General features: G+C 40.3%; 1 pseudogene; it reads left to right on the top strand.

Moving 5' to 3' along the window:
* Positions 1–6,397: 6,397 nt before the first annotated feature.
* Positions 6,398–7,004, top strand: LOC122213160 (annotated as a pseudogene).
* The last annotated feature ends 495 nt before the right edge of the window (positions 7,005–7,499 follow it).

Here is a 7,499-nt window from a genome sequence, read left to right as displayed (position 1 = left end):
GGTAAGCTAAGCTCGTTCCCATTTATTGTTCCGTCGGTATGTTTGGTTTTATTTCTGTAACAAGATTTTATAATTCAGGTTTGTGTTTTAATTTATGCTTCTTTATATGATTAAATCTTAACTAAAAACTATATTTTGGAAGGTTTGTATCTTTGTTCTAATTACCTTTGTATTTATACCCTGTGAATGCCCTTTAAAATTTTTTTTAATGTTTACTTATTTTTGAGACAGAGAGAGACAAAGCACGGATGGGGGAGGGTCAGAGAGAGGGAGACACAAAATCCAAAACAGGATCCAGGCTCTGAGCTGACGCGGGGCTCAAACTCATGAACCATGAGATCATGACCTGAGCTGAAGTAGGCCGCTTAACCAACTGAGCCAGCCTGGCTCCCCAATGCCCTTTAGCTCCCAGTTTTCGTACTCCAACTTTTTTTTTCCAATATATGAAATTTATTGTCAAATGGGTTTCCATACAACACCCAGTGCTCATCCCAAAAGGTGCCCTCCTCAATACCCATCACCCACCCTCCCCTCCCTCCCACCCCCCATCAACCCTCAGTTTGTTCTCAGTTTTTAAGAGTCTCTTATGCTTTGGCTCTCTCCCACTCTACCCTCTTTTTTTTTTTTTTTTTTCGTACTCCAACTTTTAATACCTGCTTTGCCCGATTTTAGTGGCATTTTTTATTTCCTATTTATTGCCTATACATGTGTCAAGGAGTATACTTTAATAGAATGTTATACATCAATTTAAAAAGAATTAATGCTCTCATTCGAATTCCTTCTTTGAATTTTTTCCTCCCGTTAAAAAAAAAATGTACTATGCCACCCTACATAGAATTCGTACATTAGCAGTCCATCCCATCCCCACTTTTTAGCATTAAATTTAAATTGCATATATTAAACTTCTCGGTATCTGTCCTTTTGTTGAAATTTCCCCAGGCATCTCTTGTTTTAGTGGAGCTCATTCGAGTTTCCCTAAGAAGGTCTCATTAGTCAAGAATCCCCTAAATTCATAGATGTTTAAAACTTTTTCCATAACCTTCTTATTTAAGGAATGTTTAACTAGATATAAAATCCTTGGTTCACACTTTCTTTTAATGATCTTTTGCATATCCTGCTCCATTACGGTCTTGCTCTGAATGTTGCTTTTAAAAAAATTGAATATCACCTTCATCCTTTTGGCCTTGTAAGCTATTTGATCTTTTTTGGCTAAAGAACTCGAATATTTTTTTCATCTCTATCTTCAAAGTTTAATAGTTTCACGAGGATACTTCTAAGACCTAATCATTCTGAGATAATTTTCTATTTGCCCTTTAATTTGTAGATTCGGGTCTTCATTTATTTTTTTTAAAGATACTCAAAATGGTATTTTAAAATCTTGTATTATTTCTCCCCAAGGGATACCGTTCCTTTTTCTTTTCTTTTTCTCAAATGCTATGTGTTTCAAAGACAGCCAATTCACATTGCAAGAACTTAAGTTTCTTCTATGAAAATCATGCTGTGATCGTTCAGAACACTTTACTTTTAAAAAGTATTTTTACTATTACAGCTGTCAGACTCTTAAGGGCAATAGTTTTAGGTTAACTTTAGATCTATTGCCCACTCCCCTGTTCTCCCTTCTAGGGTTTCCTCCCCCACCCCTCCTCTCTCTCTCCCTCCATCCCTTTCTCTCCCCCTCTTTCTGTCTGCTCTCTTAAACACAAAGCTTTGCAGCAGGGCAGGATTAAGATATAGTGTCCACTGGGATCTAATAACGTCTCTACTTATTCCCCCCTTTTTTTTATTTTAAAGTTTGAGCATGCTCCATTTTCAACTTATGAAAGCAAAAAGCATGACTTTAGTACATTCTCTGTTCTTTTTCTTGTTCTTTTTAGTTTCAGGAAGAAATATTGGGAGATACACACCTAGGTAGTTACCCTTGTGTTATCTACCTGGAGATCTTTTAAATATATTCTGTGATACAAGAGTAAATCTATATACAGTTTCATTTTTTCTCTTTCATATGAAAATGGAATCACACTATGCATACTATTATGTATTTTTTTTAAGAAAAACTCTACATTTATCTTGAAAATTTTCCCATAGCACAACTTATCATTTATCATGTATCTAATGGATATGTTGCTAAAAATTTCACATGTTGCTGAAACAAACACCTATGAGGAACAATAGGATTAGAACAGTGTCCTCAGTATCAATGGAACTTACAGCCAGAATCCTAACAATAATTACTAAGGAAAAATACTAGTACCGGTAAAGACATGGCAGATCATCGAATAAGGCAGCACTGTTACAAATACATGATCTTAAATTGTGAAGATAGCTCAACAGAGGGGGTGGGAAGAAGAGTTGACGCTATTGAACTGTGGGGAGACTAATGGTGACCACCTGCTAGCACTTCCAAGTCCAAGCTTGTGGCAAAAAAAGGAAGAACGTGGAGTGGATCTGCATCGTGTGCTTGTTGCCTTCAGCTGACACAGTTGCATTCAAATATTGGTGCTTGTGAGCACAAAATATTAAAATGCTGGGAAAATTCTCATATAAACCAACATGCAGTCCACCCGAAAGTGATCATCACTCCTCCAGTTTCTAATCATATAGGACCTTATTTGTATTTCATCAATAGGCTGTATTCAGTTGCATTGCACGCTCTCTCACACACAAACGAGATGCAATTTCAAAAGACTATCCTGGGGCGCCTGGGTGGCTCAGTCAGCTAAGCGTCCGACTTCAGCTCAGGTCACGATCTCACAGTTCGTGTGTTCGAGCCCCGCGTCGGGCTCTGTGCTGACAGCTCAGAGCCTGGAGCCTGTTTCAGATTCTGTGTCTCCCTCTCTCCCTGACCCTCCCCCGTTCATGCTCTATCTCTCTCTGTCTCAAAAATAAACAAACGTTAAAAAAAATTAAAAAAAAACAAAAACAAAAACAAAAGACTATCCTGCATCAACTATTTTTAACCTCATTTATAGAGGTGTCTGAGATCATGTATTTTTTTAATTTTTTGACATTAAATCATTTTTGAAAGAGAGAGAGAGAGAGAAACAGAGTGTAAGCAGGGAAGGGGCAGAGAGAGAGAGGGAAACATGGAATCCGAAGCAGGCTCCAGGCTCTGAGCTGTCAGCACAGAGCCTGACGCGATGCTTGAACTCATGGGCTGCGAGATCATGACCTGAGCTTAAGTCTGACACTTAACAGACTGAGGCATCCAGGTGCCCCAAGGTCTTATATTTCTAAGGCTCTTGTGTATACTCTATTCAAGTTTTTTTTTTTTTTATTTTTTTATTTTTTTTTTTAATTTCTGACCCTGGGTTCAGTTTTCTTATTCCATTTGTGATGCCTCCCATCTTCTTAGATTGAATGGTTATCAAGTCCCCCATTTTGCTTTTTTTTTAAGATTTATAATTTTTGTTTGAAGCTTTCCAGTGGCATTTTTATTGCGATAAAGCCCCTGTTGATTATATAATCTCCTTAAGTATTCAATGTGCAATTATTTGTATAATCAATGTAACTATCAATAAAAACACTTTATATTCCTTTTAAGGCTACCAGCTTCCAGATTCTGCTAAAAACAAACACTAAGACAGACCTCACAATGTAACATTTTGGTTAGCAAATTTGGTTAGAGATTTTGAGTGAAACAACCAATATTTGAACTTTGGCTGTGGTGTTTACCAGCTAGGCAATTTTCAACAAATAGCTTCAGCTTTTTGATCTTCAGTTTTTACAACATGTATCGATTTTATGGGGTACATTAAGTGTGAGTAGAGATGTTGACAAGACTTCATAAATGCTGCATTTATAAATGCACTGCAGAGAAGGTATGTCCAATCGCTTAGTTATCTTCCCCTTGTCAAAACTGTTAGAGGATGTGTATTAGCAAGACTCAAAAGTTAGCTAGAAAAGAACCCTAATGACATAAATGGGATGGGTCTGACCCTAGCATGGGTCATTGCTAGACAATGTACTCATTTTTTAATTTTGGCTGGGTAGAGTTTGAGCCTTAGAGGAAAGGAGACCTGTGTTGAAACACACTTACCATCTTGCAGAGAGTCAATTATAGCTGTCTTGGATGGTGATGAATGCCTTCTATTACATAGTAAAACGCTGAGTGTGAGTAAAACTAATGCGTATGACACCATACTGAAAGGAGGAATGTTATAAACATTGCCTATGTGCTTCCGAATCTACTGTAGAACCCAGAATTCTTTTGTTAATGTTAGCCAACCACAAACCTAAAAACCTATTTAGGAAACTGAAGACAAATCTGCAAGTCAAGGATTTCTTGAGTCAGCAACCCTCTGTCACCTCATTGGATTGTTCGTCTCCTGAGACTAATAGAGAGCTTAGCGATTTTGTTTAGTCAGCCTTGTGGTTCAAGCTTTCTTCTTTATCAGCACCCCTTCATATGATCCTTGAACACAGGCATAAGGATTACCAAGTACTACCTAATTTTCTTTTTAAAAAGATAGTTCAATGTGAGGCTGACCTTAGTTTTGGGGATGAAGACTGAAATTTCCTACAACTTTATCATCAGCGGTAATTGCCAAATTTCAAAAACCTTAACCATAATGTCTTGACCTGCTTTCACATCATTATCCGTCTCCCCAAAGGATCTTAATTTTTTTTTTAATTAAAAAAAAAATTTTTTTAACATTTATTTATTTTTGAGACAGAGAGAGACACAGCATGAACAGGGCAGGAGCAGAAAGAGAGGGAGACACAGAATCTGAAACAGGCTCCAGGCTCTGAGCTGTCAGCACAGAGCCCGACCCGGGGCTCGAACTCACGGACCGTGAGATCATGACCTGAGCCGAAGTCGGACGCTTAACCGACCAAGCCACCCAGGCGCCCCAGGATCTTAATTTTTGAATATTGATTTGCAAGTCAACTATTTCTCTTCATGTTTTCCACAGGAAGTTTCTGTACACCATGAATCCTAAGACTCCTATGTCATCATTTAAAGTCTAAGCTTGCAAACCTGATTTTATTGATACTCATAAACTTCTTTTCAGATGACTGGATTACCTAGATGTGTCTGTGTCTCTTCACAAGATTTCAACACACCTATTCAATAATGTAACTGCTCTAATGTTAAGAAAAACTACTGAAATTACAGGGGTTTTATTAACACCTAGCATTTTAGATTGACTTAAAATATGTGTATTTTAATATAGTTTACTCAAATTGTATCATTTTCCAGTATACACATATTACACGGGCTTTCCTGTAAATATAGGTCTTTAAGTAGACACTTAAATGCTATATTAAGCCATACATTTCTTATCTGGTAAGTAGGTCAGGATACACTTGAGACATGGATTGCTAATATAGATAAGCCATTTGTACTCATCTTTCATCCATTCAACATGTTTTCTAAGTGCTTCCCATATACAAGGCATGCTTTTTAGGCTCTGTGGATACAACACAAGAAAATAAGTGAAGAGGGGCGCCTGGGTGGCTCAGTCGGTTAAGCACTGGAGGGGAGTTAGAGCCCCATGTCCGCTCCGTGCTGACAGCTCAGAGCCTGGAGCCTGCTTGGGATTCTGGGTCTCCCTCTCTGTCTGCCCCTCCCCGACTCATGCTGTCTCTCTCGCTAAAAAATAAATAAAACCTTAAAAAATTTCTATAACAAAAAGGCAAGAAGTGAAGCAATTTCCAACAAACATGGAGCTTGCATTTTAGGAATGATGGGAGAAAGTAAGTTAACACACATGCCCATACAAACACGACACAATCACATAGTCACACACCCCCGCACACAAACGCATGCTATAATTAAGAAAACTGGAATGGGTAAGAGAGGTGGACGACAGGTAACTAAAACAAAAATAGTCTTCAGGCCCGCGGAAATGGAGTCCGGGGTTGCAGGGTGGTCCGCTCCTAGCATGCCAAGGTGCTCACCCCAAACCCAGTCCCTCTGCCGGCATATCTTCCCCCAAGGAGCGCGACCACAGCTATGCCCTCATCCCTCATCCCCCCATCTGGTGGCCACGGAAGTGTTTGGGCAGATGTGAAGGCTCTTGCCTGGGTCTGCCCCTCACCGAGGCCTTGGGCAGCGGCTGCCTATGAGGGTCAGGAACTGGGCGCAAGGATCTGGGAGGGCAGGAGAGGAGTGGGCCCAGCAAAGCAGGGGCCCAAACACAGTGGCAGGACCGGCCACAGAGCCCTGAGCGGGAACCGAGGATCAGCGGGTTACCATTGCCCAGACAGGGCCCGCGCCCACCGTCCACTTACGGAATTTAAAACCAGTTTCCCCAAACCATCATGTGGTTTCCTGACCATCGACCCAGGCAGGGTCTTTGAAGCCTTTGTCTTAGAGCAAGGGAAACAAGCTGATTTTGACTAACGGGTGCTTCCTTCAGTACTGGGAAGAAAGCCAGGAGCTGTTTTCTGTGGAATGTCACCCAGACATCCCAAGAGATCAGAGGAAAGCTGCTTATACAGCCTGGTGCTCTCCCTGCAGTTCCTGCTGCTATCATGTGACCTCTTTGTCAGTTCCTTCTCAGAGCCACCCTGACTGGCCCCTGTCATTTAGCTGGTGTTTTTTGTTTTTGTTTTTGTTTTTGTTTTATTATCCAGGTTATTGCAATCCTTTTCCTCATGTTCTTCCACACTTCATATTCCAGGCTGGCCTGGCCAACATTCTATGCCCTAACTTCATCCTCACAGCTCTGTTCTTTGCTCTCAGCATCTCCCTTCATGTCTGGGTCAGGAATTTACCCCGCAAAGACTCCAACCATTTGGTCTGGACAGAGGGACTTCAAACATTGTTTGTATTCCAGAGACTAGCAGCAGGGACTCTGGGTGATCCTCGCTTCTCCCAGTACTCTTCAGGGCTGCAGGAGGAGTTCACGCAAGTTCAAGGGTGGGAGGGAGGCTGGCTCATGCACAGAAAGCAGCTTAACTTTCCTAGGACAGGCTCAGGCCTCTTCTATTCAGCAGTCATGAAGGAAGCTCTTCCCTCTTGCAAATTAAAGTGCTTCCCAGTAGACTTCAGTGCATAACCCTCCCTGGCTTCCTCCCTCAGTTCTGCCCCTTTTCCTGCCTGCCGGCTACCCCTCTTCCTCACAGAAGGCTGTGGGATTTTATCCTTGGGAAGCTGTCACTTAGCCTAGTACAGGAGGGGCTCCTGGCACCTGCCTTCTTTGCACCAGACACTAATTAATGACTGAATGTTGCAGAGTGACATTTCTAAGCTCGTGACTGATCACACTATAGACATTTTGATTTTATACCCAAAGGCACTTTTTTTTCCCTTTTTATAAGGGAAGAAACTGCTTTCTTTTTCCATAGAAAAATAGTTGCTCAATTGAAAAATCAGTATTAGAACTCTTAAGTTAAAGTGTTGACGCATAAACTAACACTAATTTCTAAGTGTCGTCTTTTTAAAATGTATTTTTTTTGTTAATAATTTTACAATAACGTAAAGGTAACCAAGTTTGGAGGCTAAAAAATACTCTAGATGTCTTGATTTTATATATATATATATATATATATAT

This window comes from Panthera leo, chromosome A2, assembly GCF_018350215.1.
Source record: "Panthera leo isolate Ple1 chromosome A2, P.leo_Ple1_pat1.1, whole genome shotgun sequence".
In the NCBI taxonomy this organism is placed as follows: Eukaryota; Metazoa; Chordata; class Mammalia; order Carnivora; family Felidae; genus Panthera; species Panthera leo.
This window is presented reverse-complemented; position numbering and strand designations above follow the sequence as displayed.